This window comes from Heteronotia binoei, chromosome 6 (assembly GCF_032191835.1).
Source record: "Heteronotia binoei isolate CCM8104 ecotype False Entrance Well chromosome 6, APGP_CSIRO_Hbin_v1, whole genome shotgun sequence".
Taxonomy (NCBI): Eukaryota; Metazoa; Chordata; class Lepidosauria; order Squamata; family Gekkonidae; genus Heteronotia; species Heteronotia binoei.
Window position 1 is genome coordinate 25,561,012 of NC_083228.1, and position 23,090 is coordinate 25,584,101.

General features: G+C 43.4%; 1 protein-coding gene and 1 long non-coding RNA gene across 3 annotated transcripts in view; both read right to left on the minus strand.

Annotated features, from left to right (window-relative positions):
* Positions 1-23,090, minus strand: part of CTNNA3 (catenin alpha 3) — a 1,035,346-nt gene that overhangs the window by 543,317 nt on the left and 468,939 nt on the right. The gene's annotated exons all lie outside the window — the stretch shown is intronic.
* Positions 7,893-9,105, minus strand: LOC132573576 (uncharacterized). The gene is made up of 2 exons (XR_009555549.1): positions 8,837-9,105; positions 7,893-8,251 (listed from the first exon to the last, which is right to left on the minus strand). It is a non-coding gene; the product is annotated as an uncharacterized LOC132573576 (long non-coding RNA).

Here is a 23,090-nt window from a genome sequence, read left to right on the forward strand (position 1 = left end):
TAAAAAGCCTTGACATTATGTATACAACACAATTAGCGGTAAATAACCGAAGGGTTTAAAACAGTTACGAATATTTATAGGGATGCAATAAATTATGCAAAAAAAACCCAGTGAGATGCCCACCAAACTGGAATGTTGCCTAAGGATAGAGGAATCCTTGCATAATGAACTAAGTTGGGATTTTTTCCCCCACCATTTGGGACCAACAAACAAACAAAAACTGGGATATATGTCCTTGCAATATATCCATGTTCTGTGCGATTACTCATTGATGTATCCAGAAAGTACTGGTGCCAGTTGTCCGTTCCTTATTGCACAACCCTTTTTCACTGCTGGCCATTGTTTCTGTGTGTGCTACACATAGAAATCACTGACCGTTGCTCAGTACTGTGACCTGAAAATCATTCCTTACCTCTTCCAATTTATTTTCAGTATGGTGGTTATACCTCGCAATGAATGACAGTCATTCCCTGAGTGCTGCAGAACAAGTAAAAGGCAACAGCACCTGCGTGTTTAAGGTGAGGAATAGCTGACTGCTGGGCAACCTTTGGATTTAGCAGGAGAGAAGGCGCAGCAGCAGCTTGTGCTGAACATGTAATCATGCAAATAAATGTCAGAAGAGGGAAGGGATTGGTAAAATAGCTACTGATATAGGTTCCCCTCTGCAATTCCCAGCAAGAGGGATTTTTTTTCCTGCCAAGTGGATATTTGACTGAAGAAACTATGCTAATAAGCTAGATAAGCAGAAACATAAATTAGAAATGTGGGAGGGGTCACAGTTCAGGAGTAAAGCATATGCTTTTTATGCAGAAGGTCCCGGGTTCTATCCCAGCATCTATGGACCAGATAGCAGGTGCTGTGAAATACCTCAACCTGAGACCCCAAAGAGCTGCTGCCAGCCAGAACAGGCAATGCAGACTTGGGCTGGTTACAGACGGGCAGCTTTGGGGCAGCAGCCTCCTGGCTCAGGAAAAAGCTGGCATAGATTGAGGCACCCCTGGGCAGTCAGACAGTGTGCACTGCACTGCCAAAAGAGGGACAGGCTGTGTGTGCCCCGGAGAAGTGGTCATACCACTCATGTGCTTGGGAGGCACTTCCCTGCTGCTCCCGGGATGTTCAGGCAGCCTGGAAAGACAACAGGGAAGCACTTCAAAGTTTTACCACCAGTTAGTAACTGGTGGCTTTTTGAAGTTACATGCAAGCATCGGAGGACAAGGTAAGGGTGGGAGCGAGGCAGGACCCAGATATGACCATTTGAATGTGCCATTTTAATCCAGACGAGGGGGTGCCTGTGTCAGCCCAAATTGGCTATCTGAATTCAGCCTTGGCCTAGTCCAATGGCACTATCAAGCCAGTCATATGAACACATGAAGCTGCCTTATACTGAATCAGACACTTGGTCCATCACAGTCAGTATTGTCTACTCAGACTGGCAGCGGCTCTCCAGGGTCTCAAGCTGAGGTTTTTCACACCTATTTGCCCAGACCCTTTTTAGTTGGAGATGCCGGGGATTGAACCTGGGACCTTCTGCTTACCAAGCAGATGCTCTACCACTGTGCCGCCGTCCAGTATGGCCTGACCCAGTATAAAAACAATGAAAAGACCATACAATTTTCAACAAATATATGCATAAGTGTATTACAGTGAACAAGAGACAAGCTTCCAAATAGGATGAACAAGAGACAAGAGAAGTCCCATCAGCTAGTGAAAGAAAGGAGGAAAGCACTCTTTATAGGACTGTATTTGTAGAACATCTCTTTTTGGACTGAAAAAGTTTTTCACCATTCATGGACTGTAACTTCATTTAATTTGTTTGATTATTCTACACTGTAATACACTTATACATGTGTTTGTTGAAAATTGCATGGTCTTTTCATTGTTTTTGTCAAGCTTGGAGACCATGGTGCCTTGTGTTTTGTTAGCTGACCCAGTATAAGGCAGTTTCATGGGTATCAAATAGGGATTATTATTTAGAGACTAGTAATAAGGCCTGTTGTGAAAAAAAATAAAACAGCCTCCAGAAAGAGGCTCTGGGTGAGTGCCCCCCCACCCTTGCTGTCTTCCCACCCACACAAGTGAAGCCATTCACACACACACACACACCCAAGGGGAGCTGATCTCTGCCATCTGGAGAGTAGTTGTAATTCTGAGTGATCTCCAGCCCTCCCCTGGAGATTGGCAATGGAGGTTCCCCAGGAGGAAATAGCATTGTATCCCACTCTGAAGCCCTAACTCCCATGCCACACTGGGGGGGGGGGGCTGCTGCTGAAGAGTAGCAAGCAGGGCTCAGGTTGCCAACCCCCAGGTGGAGCCTGAAGATCTCTTGGGATCACAACTGAACTCATAAGAACATAAGAGAAGCCATGTTGGATCAGGCCAATGGCTTATCCAGTCCAACACTCTGTCACACAGTGGCCAAAAAATTATATATATATATATACATACATACACACACACACACACACATACACACACACACATACATATATATATATATATAAACACTGTGGCTAATAGCCACTGATGGACCTCTGCTCCATATTTTTATCTAACCCCCTCTTGAAGCTGCCTATGCTTGTAGCCGCCACCACCACCTCCTATGGCAGTGAATTCCACATGTTAATCACCCTTTGGGTGAAGAAGTACCTCCTTTTATCTGTTCTAACTCCAGACAACAGATCTCTCTCCCCATCCTAGAGAACATAACTGCTTTGGAGGGTGGACTCTATGGTATTCTATTCCCCTGAGGTCTCTTCCTTTCCTGACAAAAGCAGCCTGGGTTGCCTAGCAACAGCCTCTGGCTAGCACTTCTCAGAGGCAGCCATGGGCTGGGCTCTAAGGAAATGCTCCCAGCAGCTCCTGGCCTCCTTGGCTATTTCTGCAGCCTTTGGAGGCTGCATGTGCTGGGAGGCCTTTTGTGAGGCTGCAGCAGCTCCTCAGCCCCTTCTTAGGCTAGTTGACAGAGAACAAAGAAGAGTTGGAGATATGGCTGTCTTTGAGGAAAGACTGCTTTTGGCAGCTTGTTCAACATTCCTGGGCCTGCAGTAAGCAAGGGCAGGGGAGGTCAGAGACAGTGAACAATGTGTGGTGGGCCAATAGTCTGTTCCTGCAGTAACTGCCAGAACAAAGATTGGTTGCCTTTTACTGACAGAAACAGCTTTGCTGGTTAGCGGCAGCCACTCAGACAGGAGAGAGGAGTGGACTCAACCAATAGCATGCAAGTACTCTTGACTGATAGTTTGATGGGCCAAAGGCTGATATCCCACAGTCCCACCAAGCCCCAACCTATCAGGATGTTCAGATTTGCCACCATAACAGGAGAATTATTATTATAGATGATATATTTGCTTATATTTACATATAGCTTATATATTGCATTGTAGTAAGCTAGGAAAAGAGGGTGAAATGTACAGACTTCCACCCCTCCTTTGCACTACTGGTTTTGGATTATTTCCTAACCTTCCCTCCCACCCCCGCAACTGAGACTGGAGAATGAGAAATGGAAACTTTAGAGCACTGAAAAGCAATTGTCATACAAAAACAAAACTTAGTAATGTGCAGTCATAGAAAAAGAATTGGAAACGTGCCAACTGCAGCAACACTTATTCAGGTTATAACAAGAAGCTCTACATTCATATTTTCAAGCTTTTCAGTTTCTAAGGTACTGGCATGAACTGTCCACAAAAATTGTCTATTCAACCATAAAGGCTTACAATTTAAAAACAACAACGGTGAAAAGTACAGTTCTCTGGATATGAGGCAAGGGGAGAATCGCTAGAATGTATTTAGGTCCTTAGCTTGCCACTTTTGGCACTATTCCTAACATACCAACGACTAGATCTTTCTGAAATTAACTTTGTTTCTGATGTTCCATAATGTGTTTAAGAGGGTCTTAAATGCTTTTGATGGCATGAAAAAAGGAATAGATGGTAGTTATGTGCAGATGACCCTGCTGTTGTTTTTGCCTCACTACTATCAATACACTTGGTCTAAGCAGACTGAAGGTCACTCGCATCAAGCCATAATCTTTCCAGTGGTCAATCTATCTCTTCCCATGTTGTACACATCCTGAAAGAGATAGCATCAAGTCAATTTGATGGGGCCCACATAGTTTAGGAACCAAAAAAATCAATTTAATGAACTTGTCCAGGTGTGTCTTGAAAATGGAAATGAATTTTGAGCAATGAATTTCGGCACTCTTAATAAGACGAAACATAGAGTCTCCCCTGATCTGAATCCAAGCATAATGGTTCTGTCCTAGGGCAAACACAGTGTCCCCAACTGAGAAAATGTGGCCTTTTCACATTTATGTGGGTCTCTGGACTTCTCACATCCCAAAAAAGCCTTGCTTCTGAGTGAGGTAACATTCATTACTGGGTTATGCAAAGTATGATTCTGCCATTAAAATACCATTTCCCAAGGACATCCTCTCGTCACCATTCTGTTTTTCCATCCTGCTTATTGCAGAGGAATGTGGAAAATCTTACCAAAATTCTTGTTTGCTACTATGAGGGACAAGTTAGGTTCCACCTCTCCCTAAGACCCGCCAATGGGAATGGATGGAATGTTGGTGAGAGAGACGGCTGAAAATTGTAGTTAGTTCAGTTGAGAGTGACTTCTGGCTGAGTAAATTTATGGCAGAAGACAGTTGAACACTGGCTGGGAAAAGGCCAAAATGTAGAAGAATCCCAACCGCCTGAATAGGGAAATAACTTGAAAAGAATCTTTGTAACCTCTACCTGATTCTCTCCAATGGTATGTTCTACCTATAAATAAAAAAATAACTCATTTGTTTATCCCAGAAAATGAAAGAACCTGTCTTTGTTACTGCTCACTTTCTTTAGCTTGGTGTTGTGTTGTACCGTTGTCAATGTGTTGTGTTGTTGTTGTTGATTGGCCTAGCGCCGCAATAAACTAACTGACTGACTGACTACTGCTCACTTTCCCAAATAGAGCAGAGAGTACAAGCTCCTTATCAACCAGCCCCTGAGCCCTGCTAAGTCTTCAACATTACCACAAACTAGGGCTTCATCTGCACATTACAAAATCACTGTGTTACATACACATCACTGTGGCTAGCTAAAAATAACTGGTTTGGGTTTGAGATGCACAAAAAGCTCATCACACAAATGTTTATCCTGTGGGCTGGGTGTCTCACAAACACTAGCTAAGATCTTGGCCTGTGTATATAAGGATATGAATAAATGTGGCAGCATGTATATCAAGCAGTGTTTGGGTCTCCAGCTATAAAAGCTCTGTGCAAAGTCCGATTGAGGGGTAATTATTAAAAGGGACTGGGCTTCCTGGTCTGGTGATGTTTCTGTGAGTGGGTGAGTGAGAAAGGACCTGTAAGCTTGAACCTCTGGGACAGTTGTTTTAGGAACCCTGAATGAGTGAAAAAGGGCATCACAGATCCTTTCTAAATTCTTCACATTTCATCTAGGGTGGAATTCCCAAATTCAGTCTGGTTGTATTTTGAGAGAATCTCAGAGAAATTGTGCGAAAATTTGTTCTTGTCAAACTGAAGACAAGGAAACACAAAGCAAATCTATAGCAGCCAGCATAATTAACAGCTGCAACAGGATCCCTGAGGCTGCCTGGAGCAGTGAGCAAGCTTGACCTGGAAGTTTGTAGAGTGATCAGCATCACTTGAATCCCTCTGGCCTGTTCTTTTAAAGGCTTGTCTGTCTGACTTTCCTTTAGTACCTTCCTTTGGCCTGATCATGAGAAGGAGCGAGTCTATATCTTATATTCCTCAGATCTGAAGTTCAAGACCCAATCCAAGGATAAGTACTGACAAAGCACTCGTTTGTACTGACAAAGCATTTAGAGATTTCATTAAGACACTGGTAGCCGATTTAAACTAGGGACATCATCAATGAAAGCCAAACCAAAGTCTGCACAGCCTGCAAACTGTTAATTAAAGTGAAAAAATACATGTGCACAGATCTGAATAACTCACCAATCCATATTTCTGCATCTTAAAGGAATTAAGAAAACAGACATGGAATCTACTGGAATGAATCACATCCAGCCAAATAGATATATTCTTAAACACTGATTCCAGTATTTAAAAAAAATATGTCGACATTCTTAAAATTAACCCATAATGACTCACTCCATAACAAAGAGAACTTACTTTATCAACTGAAATGGTGAAAATTTAGACAGATCAGAAGCTTAGGGGACTTTTCCTTTTTTTGCCATGTGACCTTGAGAAGCATCAAGCCAACTCCAATTAATAACAAGCCTCCTCCTCCTTCCTCACTAATCAGTCATGCATGGCTGCCCCGGCCCCCAGTGCTGAGCAAATGAGCTTCCCAGGCCACACCTACTTGCTCTTCAATGGAACAAGTGCATTGCTCCAACAGTTCCCAGAGTTCTAGAACTCCCACAATAATTAAGGATGTACTATGGAGACAACAGATTTTTTTTTGCTAGTATGAATAGTTGTATTCCTCTTGGACCAAAATGTAGCCATTTTTGAGAGGAAGGATATCACATTCCTATTGCCTGTCTCTGGGAATACATTTCATGCAGATAATGCAATGGATTTCCTCAACTCTTAGCAGTATATTTTATAGCCATAAAGTCACAGAAATCAGTTCTAAGTGAGGTAGAACATGTAATCAAGCCTTTGTTTTGACCACTGGGCATGAGGGATTTCTCCTGCCAGCACTGGTCTCAAGTTGCTGGACCTCAACAAGGAGCTCACTTCTTTCCAACCCTTATCTCACATAGTCCCCTTTTCTCTTCTCTTATTGCTGCCACCACAGATGACAAGTAGAGCTGTAGATATAATTAGGCTCCTTTTAAAATACTTGGATCTTCTTGCCTCAGCCAGCATGGAGGCAGGGCACAAATTACTGAGGCTTTTCATGTATGCAGAGACCAAATGGCACCAATTTCATAAACAGAAATGTTTACCTTAAGGACTATAGCACACAAGGGATACACAGAAAACCCAAACAATTGAACAGCATAAGGCTGCAAAGTACTATCGCAGCTGAACATAGGAAAAGCAAATACATAGAAATTATTCTCTCTGTCCCACAGTCTAAAACTTACCTTGATAATATTTAAAAGAGAGACAGAAATATCTTACAGGTCCTGGCTTTGATGTTCATTTCAGAGTTAATCTTCTTCCAGAGTGGCTATAGTATGTCTGTCCCCAGCCTGTGTCCAAAAGCCTGACTCCTTGAGAATATGGCTGCTCTTGGACTGACTTCCTTTCCTAGACATCTCCTCCTCCTCTTCCTCCCCTCCCACAAGCCCCCAAACATTCATCCTCTGATTTCATAAAGACATGAAAAGAAGGATCTTAAACCACTTTGTTATTTTCAGGCTGATGGTCTCCTTTGTGTATGGAACTTGGCCAGCAAGCCTGTTTCTCCTTTGGCTTAATTATCTACTAACTGCTTTACTGCCCACTATTCCAGCATAGAAACTATGAGGAACTGGTGGAGAGAATGAGCTCTTTCTTTTAATCCAGACTACATTTCAGGGCTGTTTGAGCTTGACCTCTGAACATTCATGAAGAGTGTAACCTCAGTATTCACAAAGCAAAGTGGAAAATTCTTAAGTTACACAGATACACTGAGTAGCTACAGGACTGGATCTATGGATGGCCCGTGGAAATGTCCTTTGCTTACACAGAGCTGCTGAGAGGAAAAAGGATGAGGGAACATAATTCTCAAGTTCCTGGTAACCCTGCGGTACTGAGCCTGTCCTGTGATTTGTGGGTCTGAGGACATGAGAGAGGAAATCTTTGTCTCAGGGACCATGGCAGCCTGGAAAATGATTCTGAAAGTGGAAGCAATGAATTTCTCTACTTTAGCATCTGCTGTGAGCCTTTGAATTGGAGCTCGACAAAATGTCTTTAAAAATAAATCTACTGAATACTGAATGATTTATTATGGTCAAAGACCAGTACAAAAATAGATACAGTACCAGAAATGTTTACATAAAAACATTACCCAGATGACATCAAAAATAGCAAACATAATTTATTAAATAAGTACAGAATCACAATAGCCACTAGCAACTTCACAAATCTGGCCACTCTATCAGTAATCTATGGTAAAATAATAAATATATAGCATGCTTCATTTGCTTCACAGTTTAGATCACTGGTATGCACAAAAGCAAAGAGAAGCTTTGAAAGAGAAGCTGCTGACAGAAGATGTTACATGCTCCTTTCCTTCCCATCCCTTCTCCAGCACAAGGCACTGGCACTCTCTTTTGGGTGATGCTAATGGAAAAACAAAGTCATGGGAGCTTTATTAGTACCATAGAATGTCTACTTTATCCCTTGCTATACCTAAAATACATATTATTATTGACATGTTAGAAAAGGGAAAGATCACGTTGCTACAGAATGAGGAGGTATGGTAGAGGAACATAAAAACTATTGAGTATTTTTTTAAAATATATATATATTGTCAAAAACTTTTGTTATGGGTTAGACAAGAGTAAAACACCAAAATGCTGGGCAGTGAGTCCTCACACCCCTGAGTAGTAAGCCACCACTCATCCCCTTACTAACCTGCCAGCCAGAGATGGAGTGTTCAACCCTCCCAGTTCAAAATCAACAAGGCAACCCTGCAAGGTGGGACACTTGCAAGGTGAGTTCAAAAACATACAAACAAACCAATTTCTCTGATAGCTGCAGCCATTGCTAATGAAGGCCCAAAGTACCAGATTTGTATTGAAGCCCCCAAACCCAAAAATACCACAGAATATAGTTAGTTAGGTTTATTAAAGGAAATGTGCAGGAATATACAAACGCAAGAGCAGTGAACAGGAAGGATAAAAAAATAAAAAGTAAATAGCTAACCTATTTCTATAAGCTTTAGTTCTCTACCTGACCAGACTGAACCACAGAGTCCAAACAGGATTTCAAAATCCAAAGACCAAGAACAGTTGTTCCAGCCAAGCAAGACCCAACCTGGTGCAAAGAATGACCCACACGATAGGTATCCAGAAGAACTGCACAAACTAGAATGAAATGTCTTCCTTTATGTCAAACTGGCAAAGGTGTCCTACTTGATCAGTCCTAGTTGGCAATCAGGTGTGTTGCTTAGCCTGGGACCACATGCTCTGCAGCTGCAGGTAAGCACAATTAAGTCAATCATCTTCCCCCACCCAGTAATCCTTGTGCTAATGAGACTGAATGTGTAGGCAAAACTCCCTCTTGGTTCTCTTAGCCTCAAACCCTCCAGGCCTCAGTCATCTAACCAGCACCTGTGTCTAACTCTCACCTTGATCTCACTCTCTGAAAACTGCAAGACCATTAATTTCCCAGAGGGGCCTTCTTATGATTCTACTAGGCCACTAGGCTGAACCAAACATTTAAAAGCAAAATCTGAAAGGCCAAGAAACACCTAGGAGGCCAGTTTCTTCACAGACATTAATTACCCCCTCCCCTTTCCTCCGAAGGAAGATTGTGCGTTCTGGAGAAAATAAAAAGAGGGTCTGCATCAGATAAGGATTAAGTCTAGGAGCTACACTACAAGTCTGCAATCCTGGGAGCAGACTGAAGCATGACCCTCGCAGCCTCTTAAATCACCAGGATGAGACTTCCCAGGATTCAGTCTGCTCTCCTGCCACCGGTATCTGCAGCATGCCTTCCTCCAGATAGAGCCTTTAGACTCACAGAGAGAACATTTTGTGGTCCCCCAGAAAGCATTGCTAAGCATGTGCCTCCAAATTCGATTACACAGAAACTCAGTCTTATCTGAAAGTACTACATTTATCATGCAGCTGAAATATTGGGGCATGTGGGAGATAGGGTGTACTGCTTATCACAGGCTACACCATCCCCTTTGTCAGGTAGATATGGGTACCATATTTGCTCAGTCAGTGCACTTGGCATAAATTAGCCCTTCATCATATACTGGGAGGCATTGTTTTATGAAACAGAATGTGTGGAGCAAAAAGCCAAGAGGTAACTATAGAATAAATTCAGGGTCCCCTAGGCAACAGAGACAGTCTTTGGTCTGGGAGATACAGGTACAATCTCATAGGCATGAGCTCATTGAAGGGCCATGACTGAATGACTGGGACTCAATTTAAGTGCCCCGTCTGAAAACTGGAAATACCAAAAGCTTCTCTCACAGGGTTGTTGTGAGAAAGAATTATTATCAACTGCTTGGGAAATAAGGGGGTTCTGGGAATGGGATTAGTAATATGTATTGTTGCTAACAATGGGGAAAGATTTTCGAGTTATGGTTTAAACATTCAAGAGACTGAGGCCCATTACAAAAGCACATCATTTTACTGCAAATTTTCAGAGAAGTAAGCCTTTTATCTTTACTTCAGATTCTGGGCCTGTCTTACACACCATTCTTTTTCCTCCAGTGTATTTATTCTGCAATTACAATTTTTTAAAAAAAAGCACACATTTTTCTAAATCAGGGTGGAACATCACTTGGAAAGCATTGGGGGATGATGTCCAAAGTTTTTTTTAAAAAAATTATTTATGCAATTGACTTATTATGCTGCGTGGTAGCGTCCAACAAGCACCTTCCATTTAGATCCTTGTGGTTCAGGTTTTGCACATGCATTTCAGCATTAGTTCGTTGAATAAAAGGGAACAGAAAGAATGCAAGCAAAGGGGGGAAACCGATGTTGAAACTGACCCAATTTAAAAAAAAAAAAAAACCCTGACAAGCAGCTGCAAAACCTCCTTTTCCATACTGCAGAGCACCAGGGGATTCTCTGTTGTGTTATCAGCCACTGTGAAAACTGGGGAAAAGTTACATGATCTCATATTGCAAGGAAACATGATGAGTGTACAGAATGCATGGTAGAAGTCCAATGCCACTGGCATTGCAAGCTGTGATCATTGGCAACATGTGCAGGGCTGGCGCCAGGGTTTCTGGCACCCTAAGCCCCTGCCCCCACTGCCCCTGTGGGGGCGATCATGTATGCAATCTAACGAATGAAACTAAGACCTCACTCTGCGATAAACACATTTAATAAGCCACTTTAAAACAAGCAGCCGCAGTGAACTCTGTGTAACTACTTTCCAGGTTCACGCACATCAGATTGGAATGCAACATTAACATTCATCCAGATGTTGCATGCTCCAAAAATAAAACAGCTTCAGGGGAGTCATTCTCAATAAGCAATGTGAATTGACACTAATAAACAGCACTTTGGACTACTACTCCACCCGGGTGACAGAGCTCCTCTGTGTGGTACCAGGAGCAGCAGCAGCAGCAGAAGTCGCCGCTGGCACAGGCTTCCCCTTGCCCATAGATTTCCCCCTGCTCTGAAATTGGGTAACACACTCCACCAGACAATGAGAGGTGGAGAACAAGGAGAAGCCAGAGGAAGGAGGTTTCTCCCTCTAGGAAACAAGGTGGGAGGGAGGAGAAGGGAAAATGCAGGGAGGGGATGAGAGAGCATAGAGAAAGTAAGAAACCTAGGAATGCAAAGGAGAAAGAGAAAGGGAGGAGAAGCAATGTGAGCAGGAGGGGTGAGAAGGGGAGCCAGAGGAACAGGTGAAGGGAAGAAAAAGGGAAGGTCCTGCCAGGAGAGGCAAAGAAGGCTCCAGTGGAGGTTCCTGCCCTCCCACTAAGGAGAAGCAGCTGCTCTGGCTGCCGAGCAAAAAACCTCTTCTGCCCCTCCTGCCCTCGCTGTTCCCCACAGGTGGAGGCTTCCAGGCCGCCCATGCCATGCTTCATTTTCTTCTCTCCATCATGTTCATTGGCCTGGATCAGGGAAGCTGGCTTGCCAGGGAGTTTCATGCCTTTCTTCCTCTTTCCAGAGTCTTTTGCCAGCGTGGACACTTTTCCTTTCTCACCCGTCAGTGCGCACTCACTCGGAAGCAAGCCTTCACTGAAGGAGAGGGAATGAATTTCTTAGCAACTGTACGTAAACATTGTTGACCTGCACCTCCACATTTTCTATACAGGTGGGAAGATGCCTGAGGCAGTAAAGTAGGCTTGTGGCAAAATTTATTTTGGGTTGGCCCTCTTTATGATCCTAATCATATTCTTTATGCTCTTAAACATACCCTTAAATATACTCTTTATGAAACTGGCTACAAGAACTCTTTCTGAAAGTAGCTATGCTCTTATGAAATGAGCACTAAGCTCTTCAAACACCTTAGAAGTCTCTATGTTTCTCTATGATTTTTGACTGCAGTTATGAACTTGGCCACCAGAGTTCTAAGCTATTCAGCACTATCATGCATTCATATTGCTAAGTGGGTGAAAGTGGAGTGTCATTTAAGAACAGGAATCTCCGTATATGGTAAGGTCCATATATGGAGGGAAAGAAACAAGATGGAGGAGGCAGCCATTGGCATAAACCCAGCAACTAGGTTTAGGGAAATGGTTGCCTGAGGCTTTCTCAGCCATTATTGTTTATTGTTGATTTGGTTGCAAAATTATTTACTGCTGAGTGACACAAGTAGCTGTGTGTATGAGGTCACTGAAGCCTTTATAAGCCCCTCACTTTTGACCAAAAGCTGCAAACTGTATCAGAGGCAGGGACATCTTTGCAAGTCTAGCCCAGAAATTAACTGCATGGGATGTGCCAAGACAGGGAGTGGGAAGACAGCTGCGTTCGTGCTGCCGATCTTGGAGAAACTCTCAGAAGATCCTTATGGTATTAATTTCCTTGTTAATTTCTGTTTGAGGCCTCAAACATTAAACACAGAGCATAGCTCTGATAGAATGGGATTTGGGACTTAGATTTTAAATGGGAAAATGTAGACTAATAGGGCTAAGTCCTGTTGGGACTTAGATTTTTCATTATGCTCTCTGCTTTATTGTATTTTATGCTTTATGCTCTCACTGCATAAACTGTGCAAAGGAGACACTTGAAGTCTAATAAACTGATAACTGTTTTTTTTTACACTTCGAGCCTAAGAAAGTTTATCTACGAGGTCTTAAAACTTGTTAGTGAGTATGTCTTAGTCTTCTGATAACTGCAGGTTGTTTTGGTAACTGCAGGTCCTGATTTTGGTGTTTTATATTGTTGGAGAATTTCTGCTGTATCTCCCAACAATATAAAACACCAAAATCAGGACCCAAAATAAACTCCACCGCAGGCTGAGTGAGTCCACTTGCCACTGTTAGATTCCTGCTCCGAATGCTTCATTTATACACCCTCAACACACCCTCTGGTGAAGGTGGAGTCATGTGGGGGCACCCAATTCAGCACCCCCCGAGGGCCAGAGTACCCTAGGCAAAGACCTAATGTTGCCTAATGGGCACACCAGCCCTGTGTGCATGTGTGCACCTGTGCAAAGTCGGCTGCAGTTTTTACCACACTTTGCACAGTCTGCAATTTGTATTGGGAAGAAGTCTTATTGGCAGAAGCTCTGGAAAGCTTTTTTTAGTCTTCTGCCACTAAATTGGAAAAAAATGGGAAGTATTTTCACTAATCCCCTAGCTCAGCTGCATAATAATGCTAATTTCCTGCCCTTCACTGCAAATTAGCATGGTTTTTCTCTTTGTGATTCTCTAATTTGATCCAGCACACTGGTTGTGATCGTGGCAGTCTTTAAAGCCTGTCCTGTGAGGATTGCACTCTGTTCCCCAAATGGATTGATCCTGAGTAATTCTTAAGTTGGTCCATTTGCAGAAGGTCCATGTGACTCAGCCACTATTGTAAAGTTAGGCTTTCAGAGACTGACAAAGTGGTTTCCCTCCAAAACTTTGTTCATTTAAGCATTAAAGGGAAAAATGTTTTCAAAGCTTTAGACTTCTCATCTTTCTCTCCGATATGTCAATTTCATTCCACTCTGACGACTCTCTCCTCTCTTTATTTTGTTTGCATTTAGAACTGAAATCCTCTTTTGTTTGCACTGGGGACCCTGCCATTTGCCTCCTCTCCAAACCCCCTTTCAATTCAATACCAGCAGGGAACTAAACCATGCACAGCTCCTTTTAAACTCCCCCCCCCCCATCGTTTTAATTTTGTTTAATCCAGTGATCACTGGACTCGCGCCACTTGAAAAAGAAAATAAATAAAAAAGGGGAGAATGGAGTTTGTACTTGGGCGAAAGGGGGATGATGGTGGAAGGGGCAGAATGAGCAGAATGACCTCAATATGAGCAGTGGAGTAACCTTTGAGGGGTGGCAAAAGGAAGGGGGGAATCCAAGGTAAACTTCTTGCTTTTGAATTACCTTTGAAACAATGGGAAAATTGGCACAAAAGCACTCTCAAAAAATGTGAGGAAACGGTGACCAGAAAAGCAAACTAAGCAGTGAAGAGAGGAAAATCAATGCAAAATGACAAAGAAAACCCGACAGACATGTATGGTGAAAGCAAGGGAAAACACCCGTGTATAATAGGCCTAAAACAATTACTTTTAAGAGTATGCACCCTTTGGTGCACTTTTCAGATATATCTAGAGTTATAAATATGTTCTACCTTGTGGCTACAGTGGTGTAACAACTCCATTTTTACTGGGAGTAAAAGACCAGTGTTGCTAATGTATATTTTAGACGCTCAGCTTGTTTCTAGGGTAAACACACATAATGAAATAATTACAACGCAAAATTATATAATGCTGTGCAGTAGATATATATATGTAGTAGAAGGATTATGTTGCACGTTCGCAGCAGGTGCTTTACAAAGTTCAGCATCGTAAAGGGCAAGAATTCCTGAACTCCCAGTAAAAGGGCTCAACAGTCTCACTCCCCTACCTGTGGAGTAGTTTCAGAAAAGATTATGGAGCTGCTCCTGATACCGCAAAGATGCATTTCATTCTTGCTGTTAATAAGCAACTGAACAGCTAAAAGAAGATGGACAGGGACAAAAAAAATGGAAGCCTTGACAGTGTCTTGTGGACAGAAAAAGATTGAAAAGATGTCTTTCTCAAATGGTCTTAAGCATACATTCATTCATTCTTGCTCGTCTTTCCAGGGTCCAACTGCCTTCACTGGGACTGATTTGGAAGTAATTTATTTGAGAACCGACATTGGGATAATTTTCACGAAACGCTTGATCTTATGAGGAGCTTCCACCAGAATCAAAAATGTGTTTTCTGGCTATGCTATGGGGCACGCGGATAAAGAGCAATTGAGAATCGGCCCTGATCCCACTGCCTGTGGCATGCCTGCTGAAGGAGGTGAGGGGCAGGTGAAGCATGGCTTGCAGAGGAGGAGGGAGGACAGGTGGCTGCTCAGGCCTCGGCTTGGGCAACACCTGGCTTCTCAAAAAGAGCCAGTATAAAATCACACCCAAGAACAGCATGGCTAACAGATGGGAGGACTACAAACCACCAGGAATGAACTGTCACCGGCAGGCCTTATCAAAGGGGAGGAGCTTCAGGTAGGAATGAGACTGGTCCAGGGGATAAAAGCTGGAGCTGAGGAAGACTTCTTCACCCCATCCCAGAGGCCCACAGACCAAGGCCTCCAACCTACACACACATGGCCACTCTGGTGGGACCACGATTTCATGAAGGTGTCACATCCACCACCCTTGGGTCACCACCCACCCTCGCTCCCTTTCTGACTCAGAGCCCCAAGCACTATTCCAGAACCTGCCAACTAAGGAAGTGGGGGACTAGGACCAGCCAAAGGAAGCTACTTTGAAGTGATCCACAATCACTGAAGAAACCTACCAATACCACACCCAGAGCTTACTTTTCAGTCAGAGAATTCATCTCTTGCCAGTCAGCAAATTGCAGGTCCTGGCTGGGCCCTCTCAGAGGTCCAGAGAGACCTTAGCCACTTGTAATATGGCCCCAGCCATAACTTTAAAAAAATTGAAATGACATGTAATACATATAAAAACAAGTTGCAACACTGATTAAATGTCCCCCCTGATTAAATGTACCCACACCAAAGAGCCCCTCTGCCTTCCCTGTGAAAAGCCCTCTAAAGAGGCTCAACCTACCAACACTGGTGGAAAGGATCATGCTCAACCTGGATCATTTGGAATAAGCTTAGCAAAAAGGTAAAATGATAAAGGGCATGTTTAAACATCGCTGTTTTGCTAAAAGATCCTGCCAAGCCTGGGCACTGAGCACTTTTCCCCCTGAGATCTATAGTATGCAAATTCAAGATCTTCTGTGGGAAAGCCTGCCCAAGGATTGAGTAAGATTCTCTAATGCAATTTAGGCAAGCCAATGCCCTGTAGTTATTAATGTGTTGGAATAGGACCTGGGAGACCAGGTTCAGATCGCCATATGGTCATGAAAGCCTGCTGGGTGACACTGGGCCAGTTGCACAATCTCTACCTAACCTTCCTTACAGTGCTGTTGGGAGGATGACGGGAGAATACTGTAAGCCAGGGGTGGCCAAACGGTGGCTGGAGAGCCACATGTGGCTTCTTCACTGTTCACACATATTGTGTGGCTCTCAAAGCTCCACCACCACCACCAACACATCAGCCAGCTTGGAGAAGGCATTTGTCTCTTTTAAATCACTTCTCCAAGCCAGATGGAGGCTTGGAAAATGCATTTAAAGTTAAAGTTGCTTTCTTTCCACCTCTCCCTCCCTCCTCCTCCCCCATTTTCCTTCCTTCCTTCTTTCCTTCCTATCTTGCAACGCTCAAACATCTGGTGTTTATTCTGTGGCTCATATATTAAGCAAGTTTGGCCACCCCTGCTGTAAGTCATTTTGGCTCCCCATCAGGAAGAAAAGAGGTATATAAATGAAGCAAATAAAATATCTGTGATATGGTTTTCTTATCCCTTTAGAGTCAAAAGCATTAGATCCCCTCGAGGAGGGATGGTGGCTCAGTGGTAGAGTATCTGCTTGGGAAGCAGAAGGTCCCAGGTTCAATCCCTGGCATCTCCAAAAAAGGGTCCAGGCAAATAGGTGTGAAAAACCTCAGCTTGAGACCCTGGAGAGCCTCTGCCAGTATGAGAAAACAATACTGACTTTCATGGACCAAAGGTCTGATTCAGTATAAGGCAGCTTCATATATATATGTTCATATGATACAGTTTTATAAAGCCTGTCAGCTTACAGAGCCAATGTAGTGTAGAGGGTAGAGTGTCAGACGAGGATCTGAGAGACCCAAACTCAACCCCCTCCCCTTCCCTGCAATGAAGCTCACTTCAGCCAGTCAGTCTCTCTCAATTCCCTCTGCTGCACAGAATTGCTGTGAGGGTAACATAGAGGAGGGAGGAGCAGAAAGACAAGATAAAAATGTACTTACATAATAAATGTACTCAGAATGGGCTAAATACACACACAGAAAGGAGAAAGGAGTTATTTATGTGTCATACCATTCCAAGAGAGTCTGACCAGGATGCAACCCTAACTGGACCATGCAATAGGGTCCACATCCCTAGAAGTTATTGCTTTATCATAACTATATTTAAACCCCATCTTTCTTCCATCATGAAACTCGAGGCTGCAAACCCCGAGGTCTCATGGCATCTCTAGGCACTGATACAACAGAGGCCCGCATAGCTTCAGCAAGGTTGTTACATCACACTTTTCCACCAGACACTGGGACCTCAGAGGAGAGCTCTTTTTCAGCTCTGTTTTTCCCATCCCTCCCTAATAAACAGAGACTAGTATTGGTCACCTATAGCTTTTCAGCTTTTGGGGCTAAGGTCAAGTGTATAGTATTGGTCACCCTTACCTAGATGCCAAGGCTAACCCAATCTTGTCAGATCCTGGAGTTTAAGAGTCAGCCCTGGCTAGTACTTTGATGGGAGACCACCAAGGAAGTCTGGGGTTGCTACACAGAGGCAGGCAACAGCAAACCATCTCTTTGTCTCTTGTCTTGAAAACGCCAGAAGGGGTTGCCATCAGTTGGCTGCAACTTGCCAACACTTTCCACTACCACTAGCATCGGTCACCAGGAAGCAGCATGCTGAACATAAATGCTCCACCACCCTTCTCCCTCTCCCACCCCCTGCTCAGATATAAATAAATAAATAACATGCTGGGTTGTGGCAATGTACATCTCACAGCTTGTGATAAATTCAACAGGCTGTCTAAGGCAAATAATAAAACCTCACGCAGAGCTCTTCTGTAAATCATCTCAGTGGTCTAGAAATAGCAGCATGTCCTCGGGGGATGAGGAGTTGTGCAATGTGGAATCTATCAGCATTCCAGAGGTTACCAGTGAGGACTCTTGCATACTACTGCGGAGACATACAATTCACTTGCAGGCTTCCACACGTGTACAAGTGAATCCTGTCAATCCTCGCTCCCACCCTGAGGCCAGCTAGTCAAATATATGTACTGCTTGGATCAAGGGTCAAGCTTGCAACCACAAATGTGGTTTCACAATCATTTGCTAGCACAGACCAAAACCAGAATCCTGCTTGTTACAGTAGATGCATGCAGCCAGCTGGCCTTGAGCTAGAAACCAGAGTATGCCATATTTTTAGGCAGTCTTCCCCATTACTGATAGGTACCCAACAGTCATGCCAAGAGGTCTTTGGATGACCTTGCACTCCCTCAAGACATTTCAGTCAATATCAGTGCCATCCAGTGTTACTGAGAATCACCACTGGTCCCTGGAGAAAGATTCCACCTGGGCCTACTCCATATGATCCTGATTCAAACCAAATATGACAGCATAACTTGGTTTGTTATTGCCATGAATCCATATAATAACAAAGGCATCCATGTATCTGTCTGTTCATAGTAGGCATAAGTCATCAGATAACAAAGGTGAGAGTCTCACAGTTGGCAACCAACTTCAGGTAGGGTTGCCAGGTCTGTTCTAGAAAATACCTGGAGACTTTAGGGGTGGAGCCGGAAGATGGCAGGGTTTGGAGAGGAGAGGGGAGGGGCATCAGCATGGTACAATGCCATAGAGTCCACCCTCCCAAATAACCATTTTCTCCAGGGGAGCTTATCTCTGCCAGCTGGAGTTCTGTTGTAAAAGCAGGAGATCCCCAGGCCCCACCTGGAGGTTGGCAACACTACCTTCAGGGTATTCATGGAAGCTCCTGTGTCAAAAATGAAGGGAATTAAAATATCCTGATTCATGTTATCTCCAAAACCACCCCCACCACCATCCCTCCACACGCTGGTATTTAAAATGGAAGCTAATTTTCTCTCTATTTGTGGCAGGCATAACTCATCAGAAAATAATGCTGGGTGTCTGAAAACTGATCACCAATTTCAGGATTACAATGGGAGTTGCAACGCCAAAAATGAAGAGAACAAATAACTTAGACCAGGCTATGTCCGGGAGAGGCAAACAACACATAATAAGAAAGCTTTTAGGCAATCTGTTATTGTCTCTAATACTCGGATCTCGACTCTGCTGTGGAAACTTGCTGGGTCACCTTGGGCCACTCACAGGATCACTGTAAGACCTCCATCTCAAGGATGTCATGAGGATAAAATGGAGGATGGGAGAAAAGGTCATGAAAGGAAGACATCAAAAGGAGGAGAAAAGTGTGGGGAAAGGGGATTGAAATTCAGGCAAAGAGAACGAAAAGTTGTTTTATTTTGCTACAATAAACTAAGAGGGCAGCCCCTTGGCTGGGTGCAATAGCAGAAGAGGGGAAACAATAGACCACCCCTCAAAGTGAAAGTTTGTGGGAGCCTTACTTTTTTAAATGCAAATTCTGGATATAGCAATGTGTGTGTTAAGAAGGGTACCAGACAGGACAGAGGGAAGGGAACTCACAAAAGGTGTCAGCTTGTCTGGTACATCAGCAAGCAGCATTCGCTGCCAGAGGCAATGACTTTGCTGGAGGCAATTACTGTTGTAGCAGGCATCAACAAACTCTGCTTGACTTGCTCCAGTGTTGGTTTGGTTGGATGGGCTTGACAGCATCGCATTACAGGCAAGTGTTTCCCTCAGCCTTGCTGCAGTAAAGTTTGCAAGAAAGCCACAAAGAGCAGATTGAGCGGCTGCGGTTTACTCTGCTCTGACTCCTCTGAGCCCCTAGTGGCTAAAGTAAAGAACTGCATGATAGTAAAATAAATTGAAATGAATTTGCTGAACAGGCCACAACTCCAGCTTCACAAGCCCTCAAGCTGACCTGGACCCAAAATTCCCTTTAAGATGTGGAGTCTTGTGAGCAAAATCCTACTTTATGAGCTAGTGGCATGAAAGTTATGAGCTGCTTCATAAATTGGATTGCTCTGGGGCCATTTTTTTCTGAGCTAAGACAAAAATGTGTGAGCCAGAGGTTTAAAAATTGTGAGCTGGCTCACACTAACTCAGCATAGAGGGAACACTGCCTGGACCCCCTGAATTCTGAACCCCCATCCCGCCGCACCGCCCCCAGCAGCTCTGGTGCATCCTAAGCAGAACTGCACCCATCTAAGCGCACTTAAATCAACAGGGTGAAGATGGCACAGTGTGGAACTAAACTACCCTCAGAGCTTTCACACACTGGCTTCAGGTCTCACTTCTGGTAAGCAGCAAGAGATATGGACCTGACTCCCCTGAGAAATTTCTCTAATCCCAGTGAAATTGTTTTAGCATCCCTTAACGTGATTCTGGATGTTTTGCCTTGGCAACGATTCTCCTAATTTGCTTTGAATTTTGCTCTAGGAAATTCAGTAGCAACTCCATTCAGATTAGTCCTGAACAGTTACTTGAGGGTTCCTACACCGATAGCATTTTCTGGGCTGATTTGTTATCATCATTAGACTCATATTCTGTCGTATGAGAAAAGCAGAAAACAAACCATTTTAACCTTCTACCCATAGCTGAGCTGACAGTGGAGCAGCACGCAGATCTCCCTGAGGCTGGCTTCAAAGAACAAGAGATGGTTTAGTTTGCTAAGAGCCACCCCCGGTTCAACATCCAAACATTTATGGTGGCATCCTAAGTAGAGTCACATCTTTCCAAGCCCACTGACTTCCATGGAATTAGAAAGGGATAACTCTGCTGAGGCTGGCGCTGTCAGTCTCTCATAACAATGATACATAATATGATATTAATACTATCCTGTTCCTCATCTCAGGAGGGTGGGAGAACTACAGCTGTAGATTGGTCTTTTCTTGCAACTCCACCCCCCCACCCCGCAGATTATTTTATTATCATAAAAAACAGATCCATTGCACTTGAGGATATGGAGACAACGCTATGCATTCTATGCTTATCCACAAAATGTTCAGAGATGGGTGTGTAAGTGGATAATGGCGTTTTCTTTTTGTAGGTGTAACAAATAGCATGCCACATTAAAATGCATTCTTATTACTGGATCTTCAGTACAATTCTCTGCTTGTCTACTCAGATGCAAGTCTTACTTTGATCAACAGTGCTGTCTTCCATGTAAAGTTTGCACAGAATCACAGTCTTCCCTTAGTTAAAGCACACGTTGCAACAACAGAAGCTATTCAGCAACCCAAATATTGGTTTTTGCAAAATAGGAGAGACCCCTTCTAAAACTTCATTTTTTTTCCTGCTGAAAATCTTCTCATTACTTGCCATTTTAGCTCCACTTTTCCATGAATGTAATGTTGAGTTCCGGACCAGCTTTGAAGCTGCATGATTTTCCCAACCTGGTGGTATAAGGTTTATTAACCTTTTGCATACTTCCCTATCCTAAAAATATTTTAGAAAGAAGGATGTTACAAAATGTATTAACATTTCAGAGATGCTGAGCATGTATGGGGAGGGGGGAGCCAGATCCATACTGGCCAGATCAATTAATAGGAATCTGTATGGTCTACAGAAAAGGAGACCGTACAGAGGTGACAACCTCCAGGTGGCAAAGATTGTAGGAAAAAAAGAGCAAAGAACAGGAAAGAGTATCTCATGTCAAAAGACTGAATGTATGTTATTCTGGATAAGCACTAAACCCATAATCCAGTAAAACAGGCATATTTAAATGCCACTGATTTCAGTGAGACACTGACACATAATTGTGCACTGAAGTAAGGCTTAAAATGTTCCAGGGAGTACTTATTATGTATTATTTAAGACAAAGGGGCACTCCTGAAGAACAAGGAACTTCACACATGCACAGGGCAATGGGGGAAGAGTAGCAGATCTGTAACTCTTCCTATCTAATTTAAGCTCCGCCCAATCTTGCAACTGTACCCCCTCCCCTCAGTATGCAGATGCTGAACAGACTGCAGTAGAACTCTGCCTAGGAATCAGCAGCAGAATCAGCATCGTCCAGGATGCATCGAGGAGCTGCTGCTGCAGTGCAACCAAGACAACAGATTTCAAGCCAGGCCCTTCCTGGCTTGAACAATGACACAGAACCAACCAGCAGCCTGTTTCTCCCTGGTCCTCATACAGAGCATGAAAGCACATGTGCTTTTATTTCTTTAAAACAGTTCCGTGCTTTTCACTCAAAACAGGATCCCCTAAGGTGGCAAACATCGAGACATTAAAATATCAAGACAAAACAATATGTAAAATATAGGTCTATATAAAAGATGTAAACAGTTTAATAAAAACATAAACACATGACAGTGTGATCAGGTGATCAATAACAATTAGTAAGGGAATGTCAATCGAAACAAAAATGTCCTCACTCACTGGTGGAAGACAATGACAGAGGGAGACGCATGAAACTCCTGGGAGAGGGAGTTTCAAAGTTCCAGGGCCATGAACAAGAAGGCCCTTTTTCAGGTTGCTACCTGGCCAGTTACAAAGGGGGCATCTGAAGCACAGCCTCTAAAGATGACTGGAGTGGATGGGTATATTTGTATGGAAATAGGCAGTCCTGAAGGTAAGATGGCCCCCAAGCCAGGGCTATAAAAGTCAATAGCAGTACCTTTAACCGTGTCTAGAATCAAATCAAATGTTAGTGTCGATGGAACAACACTGGAGTGAAATGGTCCCTACAACCTACACCAGTCAACATTCTGGTCAAAGCATTCTGTACCAACTATAACTTCCAGACAATCTTCAAGGGCAGACCCATATGAAATGCACTGCAATAATCAAATCTAGATGTTACTAAGGCATGGACTACAGTAGCAAGGTCTTTCCTGCCCTATGCATACTTCTGTGAGAGTAGTTCCCCTTTGTGTAGGTGGGACTTGCTTTTGAGTAAATGTGCAAATGATTAGGTTGTAAATATCGAAAAGACATCTTGGGATTCATAAACATGCACACAGCAAAGCTGTTTGTGAGAGTGAGAAACTGCAACAGTAAATTGTAAGTATTTGATATTATTCTGTGTACATGTCTTTGTAAAATACTTTCCCACTGGGAGCTTTATAAGA